The sequence below is a fragment of the Lissotriton vulgaris genome, chromosome 5 (genome assembly GCF_964263255.1).
Source record: "Lissotriton vulgaris chromosome 5, aLisVul1.2, whole genome shotgun sequence".
In the NCBI taxonomy this organism is placed as follows: domain Eukaryota; kingdom Metazoa; phylum Chordata; class Amphibia; order Caudata; family Salamandridae; genus Lissotriton; species Lissotriton vulgaris.
Genome location: NC_141693.1, coordinates 342455985 through 342471548, shown reverse-complemented (window position 1 = coordinate 342471548; position 15564 = coordinate 342455985). Strand labels below are relative to the sequence as shown.

Below are 15564 nucleotides of genomic sequence, written 5' to 3'. Positions count from 1 at the left end.
GCCGGTCTGAAGTACATCGCCAAAGTGGACTAAAGCATCCTGGCATACAATCCAGAGCTCCAGCACTGTGTGGCAGATGGCTTGAAGAGACTAATTTGTGCTGTGCATTGTTGTGTAATTTCTTACAGGTTGGACTCTTGTTTGTTTCTTTTTCATTAAAGTTTGGGAGGGATGTAGTGTCCAGCTGGACACATTCTAGTGTTCCGCCTGCTTGTGACCCACACTATTCACCCACCCATCACAGGCGTCACCGGTCAGGTCAGGTGGCCCTGTTAAAAAAAGGACCCGGGTGCACGTGCTCATGGAAGTTTACTAACCGTACCTCAGAGGTCTGTGTCATCCTTTTGTAGCATGTGTGGTTAGGGCCCACAACACCACAGTGTGCACAAGGAATGGAGAATTATTTGTTAAAACAAAGAGATTGAGACAGATAGAATTAAGAGTGTGCATGGGCGTGGCCCCATCCAAATGTGGGTTTGTGTGATTGAGTCTGCTTGCTTGTGTAGATATTTGTTATTTGGGCAGCATATTTCCCCTCTGTGGTTTTACCCTGGCAAGAAGAACACATTTAAGAGTGTGAGAAGCGCAAAGTCGCTCTTGGACATGTACAAAAGGCCGTTTCAAAGGCTACTTTTTCTTCTTGAAGTTGTCTGCCTTTAAGGTACTTATATATAATAAGTTACACAAAGCCCCTCAATCTTGGGTTGCGTCTGAGACAGGCCTCAGGTTTTCTTGGATTCCCATAAGTGTTTCAGTGAACCAAACTACCTCACTCATTGATGAGAGCTGCACATGAGAGGAGGGCCACGTGATAAACGGTATTTCCGGTGCCATATCTGCATTCACAACAGTGCGCAGCAGGGAGAGAAATCAGCATGTGGAGTGCGAGAACCGAAGATCGTGACCTACATTAGCACCCAGTGCTGTGCACATATGAAAAGGGGAAAATACCCAGGAAGCGAATCTTTTGATTGTGTGGACCACTGTTTCTTGCACCAGCACAGAGCACCTTCGGGTACAGGCTTGATGTCTTTCTGTTTGAGGATTACCTTAAAAAGTAATTAAGTGAGACTGCCCTAAGAAATGGGAAAAAGTGTGCTGCGATTGGAGGGCTTGCAGGGGATAGGGCTTGTGAGAACAGTGAGTGGGCAGTCGCATGGTAATGAAGATAAAGGGCACTGTGCAAATTGATTTAAAGGGCCGTAAAAGCGTCAAGTCTATACCTCAGGACTCAGTAGCAAAATGGGCTGTGAGGCATTAAGGCAACATGTTTATGTGATATAACCTCCCCATGCCATCACTGTATTATCTGTGAAGCCTATTGTGTGGTTTTTAACCCTGGGCAGTGAACTCTGCTCCACTCGCCGAGTTTGCGGAGTTACCGCAATAAACCTTCTGGTGAGATTTGACAATGCGGGCGGGGGCAGGTACTCATTGCGAGTGGTCACCTATGATCGCAACCGCTCGCGTTGAGAAACTGCCCATTCACGTTGAGAAAGCTGCCACTCGAGTAAAAATCTACTCGAGCGGCAGAAAAGGTAAGCTTGTGCTGTGCATTGTGCTGTTCGCAATGATTTCACTGCGAACAGCATTTTTCTACCATACTCTGCCACTTATGGAGCTTCGGGCAGTGTGACAGAGTTTTTCTTGCCCTTTCGCGTAGCTCTGCGTAGTGCAACTCTGCGAACTCCGCCCAGGGTGAGTGGTTTTTCATAAAAGACTTTTAAAAAAAGTAATGCCTGTGCTAAAATCTCCATGTTTGGCAAAGTGGAGGCACAGTGGGTCACGTGAACCAAGTAAATATTAGTAATATTAGACATTTTATGTTAGCAGGGATAACGTACTGAGCACAGTTTGGTGTTTCTAAAAGATTCGAAGTGACTTTGACTTGGCCCATTGCTCAAAGCGTGGCCCTGTTCTCCAGTGCAGCGTTTATAATGCCAATCAGAAATAAAATGGAAAGATTAGAGTTACTAAAAGACTGACTGTCAGGAACTTAACGATGGACATGTGCATGTGTAGAAACGATGAAGGAGAGAAAACAGATGCAAATCATTTACCTATTTCGCCGGGCTGCATGTTCTGCCTACATGTCATTGCACCCCAAACCCAATGCTTAATTCGTAAAAAAAAAAAGAGGACACTGCGTGCTGCACCACACATTGCCCCTGCCAGCACTTCCAGTGGCAGTACCAACACAATTACTAACCATCACACTCCTATTCTAGGCCTCCAAAGCTTTAAGAATGGCTTGGGCTGCAGTCAATAGTAATTTTTAATGCACATTGAAAATAATAAATATCTGTTGTTGTGCTCATCTCTAAATTAGACAGACAGTGCCACCATGTGGCAGACTGTTACAAGCCAAGTGTTGACAGTTACAATGCTGTTGCCAGAAACCACAAGCTTATATTCAGCACTCCACAAACCCTGCCAAAATGTGTACTTATATTGTGTTAAGCAACAGAGCGCTGTACATTATCAGGGCTGGACTGGCCATAGCGAGCCCCATGTATGACAATACAACGCATGCTATTACAACGCATACTTTTACAAACATTTTTTACAACGCATATGCTGTTACTACGCAATATTTTACAATCAAAACCATTACTACGCAATTTATATAAAAAGCATTAAAAGTGCCATTACAACGTAAAACAATACTCGCATACCATTACAACACAATTTTGTATTATAAAAAATATTGCATAATAACTCCTGGCTCGGGATGCAGGGAAAATAGGGGGTTTGGGTGGGTAAGTGTATTAAAATGTGTAGAGAAATTGAACACACAAATTAATAAAACGGTACTCCTTTTTAAAACTAATACTGGGGTATTCATTTTAATACTCTAGTATTGACCGAGCATAAATATATTGTTAAAAAAAAAATATTCACGATTGAGCAAATTAGAAACAAATAAATATATTCTTAATTTTTTTAAATATCGGGAAATAACATAATTCGAAAGGTAGACTACAGAATCCAAAAGAAGCGGAGAACCATTTTTTGACCTATGGTCAAAAACAAGTCCTACTACTGTTTCCATGACATGAAATACATCATCATGAAACACAAAATGGAGGATAAAACAAACACAAACCATTGAAACGGACATTTTCTAAAACGAAAATAAAAATATAAGTTGCCACACGATATTAACAAGAAAAAAATAAGAAACACAATAGTTATTTTCTATAAAATATTGGTGATACACAAAAAAAGGTATAAATAGAAGATGTCCACCATTTTGAAAACAATGGTCAACTGACTACCAGCGAGAGCAGACGCATTTGAAGCCCACTCTCTCTCTGTGACAGAAATTCTTGCTTCAAACACACATAACAGCCTCAGGTAACCAAAAAGTAAGAATAATAAATTGGTAATGAATATGTAGCGAACCAATTTTAAAGAACAATACATTATTGTACATACGTTTATTAAATTTCAGTTTAATCCAAAACTGTCAACTTAATTTAGAGACTTGAGAAGTACAAATTATTTTTGGGTTACTTAATTCGAAAGTAAGTCAAAATATTAATCGTTTAAAAAGCATTTAAGATTGATTTCGATTTGTATAAAAAAAGAATAATGTCAAATATTTAAAAGATTGTGCCTCAGATAAAAAATAAAGATACATGGAGAGGTAATTAAGTTATCAAAAAAGGTATATTCATTGAAGCTTGTTCTATATTCTCTTAAAAAATTAAATGTGCAGTTCATATCAATATTTAGAAACCAATATGGTCGACCTATGAGTCTGACTTTAAACTGAAAATGTCAATCAAAGATGTTTTAAAATTAATTAACCGAACAAACCATTATCTTTTTTTTAAATAACCTAAATATTTATATTTATATTATTTCCAACAGTTAGGGGCCCATTATGATGGTGGGCGGATTGCCCCCGCCAGGCTGGCGGTGGCAATCCGCCTGCCATCATCTCTAGTTTCCCCCCTGCCATATTAGTATGGCGGGGGGGACCTCGGCGGACGGAAACACCGTCCTCTGCTTTTCCGCCTCGGTCGCCTTGCGACTGGGGCGGAAAAGGAATAATATGGTGGCAGTGTCTATCAGACACCGCCAGCCATATCATGATGCCCAATATTCAATGCCTTTCCGTGGCGACAATGCTGCCACGGAAAGGCATGTGGACTTCACTCTGGGGGCCCCCTGTGGGCCCCCAGAGTGAAGGACAGTAGGGGGGTGCACACAGGGGATACCTGTGGTACCCCCCTGTATTTGCATAATGAAAGCGGCAGGTACAGCGCGATGCCTGCCGCTTTCATTATGCAAATGCATCACAAGCATTAATAGCATTGCGGCGAGTGCTGGTGTGAAAACCGCCCGCCGCAATGTTATTAATGCATGATGCGCCCGCCACTGTGGCGGGCGCATCCTAATGCCCACATTGGGACCCCCGCCCTTTAGGCGGGCGGTCCCTTTTACCGCAGCCATCCTAATAGGCCCCTTAGTGTATCCACAATCGATAATTCTCTAAATGAAAGAATATTCTTCAAGGAATTCAAGGACAAAAAAAATTCATCTTAATTGCACACAACTTTTTTAGGTGACTTGTATTTTTAAAAAATACATTATCTTCAAATAAAAATCACAATATAGAATAGCAAATTTAAATTACTCAAACAGAACTGAAGAAAAAAGAAACACTTCCTAGAAACAAGAGGGAAGAGACATCTTCTAAAAAAGGTAACATTTTCAAATAATTATAATAATATATAATCTGTCTTTTTTCAACACGAAGAGGTTTTCTCATAGTAATGGGTTGCTTTTTTTATTGAAAAAAAGATCGTACTCGTACCACATATTAGAAACTGTAATCAAAATATTATCCACTTTTTTATCCCATTTTTTTCAATATCATGTGCAAGGTAAAAAAGGTAAAACGTTTCTGATGGTATGCCATTTTTTAGCATTTCTCTCTCTTTTTGTAAAGTTGTCAATTTTTAAAAGGAAGGTGAATAATGACACTGGTAATGAATACAATCTTGAACATTACTGCAAGATTTCTATAAAATCACAATTCAAATGCACTTTTGTAAATATTGATTATTTATGTTTGCTTCATTATTTCAATATTGTTAACCATTTGTTTTAATACGGAAAAGATAATCTTATTTCCATATGTTATAAAAGGTATGTTTCATAACTTTCCACAGATTTCAACCATAAGAAAATTCGTTCATTTTCAAGCCATAAAGCAACAACTTTGCCAAGCCTTACTTTAAAAAATTCAAACATCTTCAGAACCTCAAAAAGAATTAGTTAAGGTAAGATCTTGAATAAAATGTATATTTAAAAATATATTTACACCTTTTTCTCCTAAACAACGAACATACAGAAAGATTTATAAAAAAATTAACGAAACATATATTCTTTTCTCTTCAAGATTCAAGTAATCTCTACTACAAATACCAAATTAAAGATCAACAGAGACCAACTAGAAGCCAAAACAACCAAACCAAAAGGTATATTGAGCTGAAACCAGATCTCTAACTTGTTTTTTAAAATAAAACAGTTTGCATTTTCATATGAAGGTATAAAACAATGGAAGCAGTTAATTTCCACACGTCATTAAAAGCATTTTGAAAAGTGAAAAAAAAATGCAATGTGAAAAATATAAATAATGAATTACAAATATATTTAAACATACAAAATAACCTTCATTTTCTTTTCTTTTCAGATAATGTCAACTGACAAGACAGCACATTACATCACTTCAAACAAGGGAAACTGCCTCTTAAAGTATGCAGGGTACATTTATTGCAAGGAGAGACTAATGTGTGCAATACTACTCAACCCATTGCACAGGCAGAGCGGTTACTCTGGGTGAGTCTGTTGTAAAAAATACAGATCATAACCACTCTGCCTCTGCAATGGAGATTGAGGTGAGAGAATCTATTAATAAAATGAAGGATATTGCATGCACTTCAAATGACTCCTATGGCTCTATTTTGAGGGAGGTTGCACAACATGTCCCAAGTCGTGTTGCCAGCAGTAGGCCCATTATACCCAATCTGAGACGTATTATACAACGCAAAAAACAGGTAAGTAACCCACAAAGAGTTACACCATAAACCTTCTCTGACATACTTATTCCACCTGAGCTCTCTGTATCTGTTTCTAACAAACCTTTCTTACTACATGACAACCAAAACCCTCATAAACAAATTCTCATCTTTAGTACTCCATGTAATCTAGTTAAGTTGGAGAATAGTGATGTTTGGATGATGGATGGGACGTTTAAAAGCACGCCCCATCCTTTCACCCAAATATACACTATTCATACCAACATTTCTAATAGAGTACTCTTCTTGGTTTACAGTTTGCTACCTGATAAGCAAACCTCAACTTACACTGAACATTTGACAGTGTTAAAATCTAAAACATCCAACAAAAGTCCTAGGAAAATTATTATTGATTTTGAAATTGCTATGATTAATGTTATTTCCAAAACGTACGTGGATACCCAAATTCAAAGATGTTTCTCCACTTTTCCCAGGCATTTTGGCATAAGATACAAAAAACAACCTTAGTTGTGGATTTTACGTATCGGATAGCAAACTGCAATTCGAACTAAAAAAACTAACTGCACTTTGCTTTGTTCCTCCTGAGAGTGTAGACGAGTACTACACTTCAATTACTGAATCTGACTATTTTACAACAAACAAAGAAAAATTGGCACCCTTACTAAATTATTTTGAAGACACATGGATTGGGCATTGTAGAAAAAGGTTGTGAGCGTGTGTTCCTCCTTATTAAATATATATGTTCACCCCCATAAATGGGTCAATTTTCTATTTTAGTTGTTTTTGATTTTTGTTTTTTTAAAGATAGCACTTTATTATGGCTAGACCTGTTTTACAGCCAGTTTGAACCATTGTTTAGAAACACGGTCTCAGGCTCATTTGGAGGGTTTCCCCTTGACTTTCTTGGGTTTCGTGGGCTTTTTGGCTGCCTTGGGTTTTTTGTCTTCCTTGGGTACTTTGACAACTTCAGGCCGCTCAGTTTTGTCTGGTGTTGGTTTTGGGAAGATGACGCAGGATTGCATTGCGGCGTACAGTTTTGCATACGGGTTTAGTTTTACCATCATTCTCAAATTCTTAAGAGGATTCTTCTTAAGAACTCTGCATTTGATCTTTTTGTTAGGTGCACGCAAAGCCTTTTGGATTTCTTGGCTTTTCAGGATCCTGCTAAGATCTGTATTAGTCATCTTGTGCATTGGTAGGTTGTAGCTGGACTTAAGCGTTGCAGGTTTACGCCACGTGCCATACAATTCATCCAGCCTGCAGAAGGAGCTCTCTGTCCAAATGCAGAAACGCCCAACGTGCCCACCAGGAGCTAGTCTGAGAAGATTCAGCTTGTTAACCTTAAGCAGAGTAATGCCTGGAATATTTCTGAAAGAGAGGTGGGGGGGCAAGATGGCCGCTGTAGATCTGTAGAGAGTAGTCGCACTCTTACTCTCTCCCATCCGAAGATGTTGAAGTACTGCTGAATCCAGGGATGTGGGGTCTGGCTAACCAGGCTTATCGTGGTACACTTAACCCAGGTTGGCTGTGGGGTCTCACAGCAAAGAAAGTGACAAAGAAGGTGATAAAGTGGCTGATTTGTTGGAGAAGAGCGATAAGCTCCGTGAAAGCGCCCTTCAAGATGTCCCAAAGAGCTAAGGCAGACAGGGACAAACTAGCAAATACAGGACCGACTAAAGCCTCAGCCGCAGCAGTGAGAGAGGGGGCAGTTCCAAAAACTACCTCTCTGAAGAAAGCAACGGAACTTCCTAGCCGGTCCTCAAAGAATATAATAGCAAAGAAAATCGAGAAACAAGAAAAGAAAACTGAGGCGGGTCCGGAGACTCGCTCGGTAATGACCAAATCGGCGAGGGAGATAGCATTGGAAGGAAAAGCACAGCGCGCTCAAACGGCGCTTGCGAAGGATCAGAAGCGGCAAGCGACCCTACCAGAGTCTTTCACGCCAAGAGCATCTTCAGCTGTCCCACGGATAGAGATCCAGGAAATCGATCCGCGCCAGGAGAGACTGCTGCCGTTGTCAGCTGGCGGCGTCCAGGGAGACGGATGGGAGGTGAATGCGGTGAATGCGGAAGCAGAGTCGGCGGACCGCGAGGACGCAAGCGTCGAAGGCGGCTTGGTTGCTGGGCAACCACTGAGCATTGCAGAAGACGTCTCGAAGCAAGCAGAGCAGAACGCAGAAGCCGTAGAAGCCGCGGAAATCAGGAAGGCGAACAAGGCGAACAAAGAGGCTGGTAAGAACATCAGTCTTGAGGACAATGTTTCAAAACCGCTAGAAAACCAAAATAATATGCTGATGCTGGACGCTCTTCTGGCTGTAGAGATAGAGTCACACAGCAATCCTATGCAGGGCGCAGAGTCAAGCTGGGGCAGTACCCAGAGTTTAATGGAGCAGAAAGGGCTGCACTCGGGTCAAGACACTGGCAGAAACATTAAAAGTACAGACAGAAGTATGAGAGGAGGCTCTCCTGAGTTTTTCTCGGTCTATGAGGAATCGGATTCATCAAATGCTAGTGAGCAGGAGTCAGAGGAAGAGGAGAGTACTGAGCGCACCTCTGATTCGGAAACTAGTAAGGGTTCTAGTGAGTTTCTGACGAAAAAGAAAAAAGGATTTGGCAGTGGAAAAAAAAGGAATGGAAGAGGATCACGGAGTAGCATGACTAAGAAATTATCATGGGACTATGCCGCTACTTCAGAGACCTACAAGGAAAACGAGCAGGAAAGAGGGGAAAAGGAGGGGAGGCAGAATACCCAAAATGTAACCCTTGAAATGTTGTTTGGGACTTTGAAGCAGATGCAGAAGGAGGCAAGAATTGAGAGCAGAAGGGCAAAAAGAGACACAAAAAAACTTCAAGCGTCACTAAGGAAAGTAAGCAGAAAACAGGAAGAGGTTGAAGGGAGAGTCTCACAAGTTGAGGAAAGGACAAGCAGGGTGGAAGATGAAGTGACAGACTGGCAGTCTTTTAAAGTGGATCAAGTGAAGGTGGTTGAAGATCTCCAATGGAAGCTAGAAAGCTTTGAAAATCGTCAAAGGAGAAACAATGTGAGACTTTTGGGTCTGGAGGAAGGAAAGGAGGGGCAGGATCCCAGAGGCTATGTGGTTAAGATTCTGGAAGAGGCCTTTCCCGAGTCGAAATGGCATTGGGATGTTGAAGTGCAAAGAGCACCTAGGTACCCACTGTTCAAGAAAAATAGGGGAGGGCAAGAGAAGGAGCTCCCAAGAGCAATGTTGGTTTTTCTAGGTAATTTTCTAGCAAGACAGGAAATAATAGATAAAGCTAGGCCTGACTCAAGGAAGATAGCTGATGGGAACACCTTTTTCTCCAGGCCGGACTTCTGCCACGTTACTGTGGAAAGAAGGTGGAAACTAAGGCAGCTGATAGGGCCTTTCCAAAAGCAAGGGGCAGAAGCGTATCTATTGTTCCCGTCAAGGCTGAAAGTAATCAGGAAAGGTTATACCAGAATGTTTACTTCTGAGGTAAAAGCAGCAGAATATCTAGCAGAAATGTCGGAAGCTGGTAAAGGCAAGGAGAGTAGAACTAGATCCAGAACCCCATCAGGGTCTCCCATGAGAACTCCACCAAAGACCCCGTAAGATGGTAAGATGGTAATGCTAAAGAAAGGTACTTAGCAAGGCTGGACAGAGAGGAAAACAGGATGGGAGAGAGTAGCGATTCTGCAGACTACAGGGGGCTACACATAGGCCAGGATTGGCCTATTTGCCTGTAGCGAGGGGGGGGGGCTCCTAAGGGGTGGGGGGTAAGGGGGGGAGAGGGGAGGGTGGCGGGGGGGGGGAGACAAACACGCTGGTCTTGGGCACAAACACGGTGAAGGAGTAAGAGATAGAAAAGATACACAAAAAGTTGCATGGAGTAAGATACACAAGCGAATTCAAGGAAAAAACGTAGGGGAAATTTCAAAGATAATTACTAAATCTTGTTGGTTTAAATGGAAATATGAAATAGGAAGATCTGTGAAATATAATGACCTGTAGAATAGTCTCAATAAACATATGTGGACTTAATGAGTTAAGTAAGAGGTTAAAATCTGCTTCTCTGTTAAAATCGCTAAAACCGGATCTAGTGTGCCTTCAGGAAACACACATTGAGGGTACTAAGGCCTATTTATTTGATCAACTTGGCTTCAATGTTTTAGCAAAAACCAATCAGAATACCAAGACAAGAGGGGTGGTAATCCTGGGCAAGAGACAGGACACACTAGTCAAGAGGAAGTTGGAGGATCAATGGGGAAGATGGGTTATAGCAGAACTAACGTTTAGGGGGGAAACTTTTACGCTTGTCTCAGTGTATGGGTCTACGGGAGATGATCCAGATGTTTTTCAATTTTTAGATGCGGAACTTGCACAGTGGCCAGAGCCTATTATTATGTGTGGTGACCTGAATTTCCATGATGCAGATAGTAGTTTTTTAGATTCTAACAGGAAATATACGGGGAGAAAAAAGAGAACTTACAGGGCCTTAGCGGATATGGCAAGGAATAGCTCTCTAGAGGATCCATGGCTAAATTGCCATCCGAATCTGGACGGGAGTACCTTTTTTTCAGCTCCCCATCAGATTTTAGTTAGGCTGGATTATTTTTTGATTACAAGAGGTTTGTTAGATGGTGTAACGATAGTAAGAGAACCTAGGATCATTTCAGATCATAGCCCACTAGTGTTAACTGTAAATCTTGGGCAAAAAAGAAACAAGGAGCCGACACAATGGACATTTGACAGAATGCTTCTTCAGGATCAAACTTATAGGGTGAGAATGACTGAATGGATTAAGGAATTTTGGGAAATTAATAGAGGTACCTCAACACCAGGGATTGTGTGGGATGCTTGCAAAGCCGGAATAAGAGGAATGACCCTGAGCTATGTTATTAGTGCACAAAAAAGGGAGAGGGAAAAAGCAGAGAGAGATAACGAATTAATTAGAGAGGCAGAGGAGGAACTTATGTTGGCTATAAATGCGCACTCACCAATTGAGCAGATTTTATTGAAGTTAGTTGCTCTTAGAGCAGAGGTTATGGATGGGATGGCAAAAAGGACAGTGGAGAAGTACATGGCTAATAAAGAGAAGGCGTATGAACTCAGTGAGAGAGTTGGTCATATATTAGCAGTACGAGCTAGACAAAGGGATGGGATGGCTGCGATTAAGGAGATTAAAAATAGTCAAGGAGTCAAAGTTAAGGGAGCAGAACAGATCAGAGAGGTTTTTAGGCAGTTTTATATGGCACTGTATCAATCAGATGGAGATGGAGGAGAAGAGGACATAAGGGCTTACCTAAGGGAGATAGAGCCATCAAAGTTGGAGGAGGCAGACAGAAAAGAGCTGGAAGAGAAATTCAAGGTGGATGAACTGATTGAGGCCTTGAGCGAGCTGCCATCTGGGAAGGCCGCTGGCCCGGACCAGATCCCAGTGGAATTTTATAAAATTTTCCAATCCTCTTTGTTAGCAGATATGTATAATCTGATGCTGTTAGCACAATTGGGTGAGACTGTTCCACACTCTTGGGGAGGCGCAGACATTATTGTTATTCCAAAGAAAGGCAAACCGACAGATGTCCCGGGCTCCTACCGACCTATCACGTTAATGAACGCCGATGTCAAGGTGTTTTCCAAAATGTTAGCAAAAAGGTTATCCAGGAAAATTGAATCGTTGGTTATTCCCTCTCAGCATGGATTTGTCCCAGGCAAGGGAACAACCCACCACACTAGGTTAGTAATTACGGCATTTGATGTAGCAGATACCCTAGAAGACCCAATGGCAGCGGTGTTTCTCGAAGCTGAAAAAGCGTTCGATAGGGTCTCGTGGAGATATTTATGGGATGTTTTGAGGTGGCACGGTATAGGATCAGGTTTTATAAAGGCTTTGCAGACACTATATATAAATCCGACGGCCAAGATAAGAATCAATAGAGGTTTCTCGGCTGCAGTTAACATTCAGAGAGGCACAAGGCAGGGTTGCCCCTCTTCCCCTCTGCTTTTTGCTCTATACCTTGACCCCTATATAAGAAAATTGGAAATTAATCAAGAGATATCACCATTAGTGCTAAATGGTCGTAGGCTTAAATCACTAGCCTATGTGGACGACGTCGCTATATTGACTCCAGAACCCTCAGTTGCCATTAGGGCAATTGAGGCAGAAGCTGAGAGGTTTGGTCAGTTCTCTGGATATAGTTTGAATACCACTAAAACACAGATAGTTAAAAATCAATGGGTAATTTGTAATGACGACAGAGTGACAAATATGGCAACTTACCTAGGGGTACAAATGACAGCAGAAGTAAGTAAAATTGTGGAAAAAAACATGGATCCTTTGATTGTTCAAATGAAAAAAGATCTGGAAAGAATGAACAATTTACACTTGTTGCTAGTTGGATGTACAAATATCATCAAAATGATGATTTTACCCAAATTTTTGTATGTGTTCAGGGCTGTACCCTTGCTGATTGAAGCCAGCTGGTTTAATGGTATAGAGGCTATATGTAATAGGTTTATATGGGCCCAAGGTAAAACTCGGAGAGCCTATAGGTACATGACGCTTCCCAGAGAAAAAGGAGGATGGGGGGCACCAGATTTCCGCTTATATTACATGGCTACTGTGCTGCAATACATCCAAGGTCTTATTGGTGGAAACTCTGATGATGTAAGATTGCAGAAGATGTCTACAGAGGTTTATGCTGTCGCGCTCGGGGTAAACACTGAGAACTGTTTCCTAAAATGTATTGACTATAGTTACTTTAAGAGGACTAAGTTCAAAACTGTAAAAACGGCAGTGACGATCTGGAATGCATTCTTAAAGAAAGTAAAGATTGGGAGGTATAACAGGTATGTCCTATTATTTAACAACAGGTCACTCCCTAAGGAAATTTTTGCGGATCATACTATGGCAGAGTGGGCTCTAAGGGGGGTTACGCAAATTGGAGATCTATTCTCACAGGATGGTTTTAAGCAATTCTCAGAGCTAAGAGACACATATGGTTTAGATAATAGGGGATTTTTCAAATATCTGCAGGTTAGAAGCTTTCTTAACAACAAAGTCGGAGGCCCAGCGGGTTTTAATAAAATAGAAATAATGGAGAAAATAAAACTGATGGGGGATTGCTCCATCAAATCCTTTTATGCAGCATTGGTGGAAAATAAGCAGGACGATTTAGTTAAATTCAGCAAGAAATGGGAGGATAAATTGGGAGTTGATAGTAGCTTGTTTTATGATTCTTTGAAGTTGGGATGTACGATACTATGTGCTGCCCCGCTGCAATCTCAGCATTATAAAACATTGTATTCTTTGTACTTTACGCCTGCAAAGATTGCAAAATGGGGGGGGGGATCAAGGAACCAACTGTCCCAGATGTAATGAGTTGGAAGTAGATAGCGTACATATGTTTGCATCATGCCCCCAATTACGAACATTGATTAGTGAGATTGAGGGGTTTTTGGCAAGATCATTGGGTATTGAGATATCCCTTACGCCGGCGTGGATTATGCTAGGTGTGAATAATGAAGAGCAGGTTCAATATGCTGAATTTCTGTTTGTAATAATGGCTGTGTATAGACTCACAATAGCTAGGGCTTGGCTAGATAAAAGCCCTCCGAGCTTGCAAAGCTGGCTGGCAAATACTCTGTATGCATATAATATAGAGGAAAAAATTTATGCTCGAAAGGGGAGAAGTGGAAGACGATTGGGGAGAAGAATTTGGGAGCCAATATGTAAATGGAAAGAGAGGCAAAGAAGGAGTAATTAGGGGAGGGGGGCGGGAATATGTTGATGTTATCGTTATCATTACTGCCTTCGGTTTTCTTCTTGTTTAATTCTTGTGTTGGCTTTGGATTTTGCTTTCTTATTATAGCTGAATTGCACAATGTGTATGCTTTCTTTATATAGCTGTATTGTATAATTTGTATGCTAGTATTTAAGGGTGGAGTTTAAATAACGCAAAAAAATACTGTGATGGATAAAATTGTGATATATGTAATGCTCATAATGATATGTTGTAACGAAGAAAAATAAAAAATAAAAAAAATAAAAAAATAAAAAATAAAAAAAAAGGAATATTTCTGAAAGCCTCAATAATGCCATTGTCCTCACTGTAAATGATACAGGGGCCTCTACGGTGAATGCAACAGTGGTTTTTCATGTTTCCCTTCCCAGCACGCATACGTTGGGATGCATAAACCTTCTTGACGTCATTCCAAGCTTTCAACTTCTTGAGAAGCAGTACAGCTTCCTTAGTCTTCTTGTAGCCTTCAATTTTGTCTTCAACCACCAAAGAGACCTCTGGGACCTCTTCGATTCTGTGGCCTTTTGACATTACCAGGGCAGGAAGAGCTGAAGCAGCCAACGCTGAGCAGATTGCATAACGTTTCTGGGTAATATTCACTCTACGATGCCATCGTCTCCATGTTTTGGTAGGGGCAAACATGCGAACTCGAAGACACATGTTGCCTAAGCTACCCTGGCCAGACCTGTGCGTACCACCGCCACGTACACGAGGTATAAGAGCAACAGCATGGCCTGTACCCCATGATTCAGCACTAGTTTGATGCCCTGCTAATTCACTGACAGCATAGGGTTGTTCTTCCGTAAGTTAGTGTGAACAAAGTTCACAATATCTGGGTGAAAAGGAGCCTTAAACACAGCAGGCAAGGTGACATTTTTTCCTGATACCTCCCCCTTTTTCGGAGTACACAGATATCAAGGGACGGGCGCAGGCCATTTTCTACCCCGGTACCCTCGGCGCGCCAGCTCCACGCTACTGCCTCGATGGCGGCCACAAAAGATAGCCCAATACAAGTTTGTTGGAGTGAGGATAGTTCTTTTTATTTATGTTTTTCACTTCATTTAATCAATTTCACTCATTTGTCAATTTTCCATATTGAATGTTTTTGATAAAACACAGAAAAAGAACAGCCGTAACGTGTTTCGCCCTGTGTGGCGAGTAAAGCCAGGGCTTCCTCAAGGCTGTTGAAAGAAAAAGATGGGGAAAAGCAAGAGGAAAATTCAGAATAATTGGGCCAAGAAACTCCTATTGGATAAGGTGAGGGACCCCAACCAAGGGGGTCATTAGGATGACGGGCGGACTTTGTCCGCCCGCCATACTATCGGATGGGTTTTTACAAAATTACAAATATCACCAAGAACAGAATCACTACCACAAGCCAATTTCCATGCATCCTCATCAATATAACCTTTGGAGATTTCACAAATTGACACAACATTATCATCATCCTTATCTTCCTCAACAACATTGTCATCAGGAATGGGCAATCTAGACAAACAGTCAGCTAACACATTCCTAATACCAGGGATATACTCTACTTTAAAATGAAAATCCTGAAGCTTGTATTGCCATCTAGCAATCCTTGAAGTCGCTTTCCCACAACCTTTGGTAGTAAATAAATCCACTAAAGGGCGATGGTCAGACCAGAGCTTAAAAACAGTGCCGTACACATACTTGCGGAAATATTCTATGCCCCACCAGCAAGCAAGAGCTTCCTTTTCTAAAGTAG

The 15564-nt window shown here is 41.3% G+C and overlaps 1 pseudogene; it reads right to left on the bottom strand.

The window, feature by feature from the left end:
* Positions 1 to 6925: 6925 nt before the first annotated feature.
* On the bottom strand, positions 6926 to 14819 carry LOC147710848 (large ribosomal subunit protein uL4-like; annotated as a pseudogene).
* Positions 14820 to 15564: the final 745 nt, after the last annotated feature.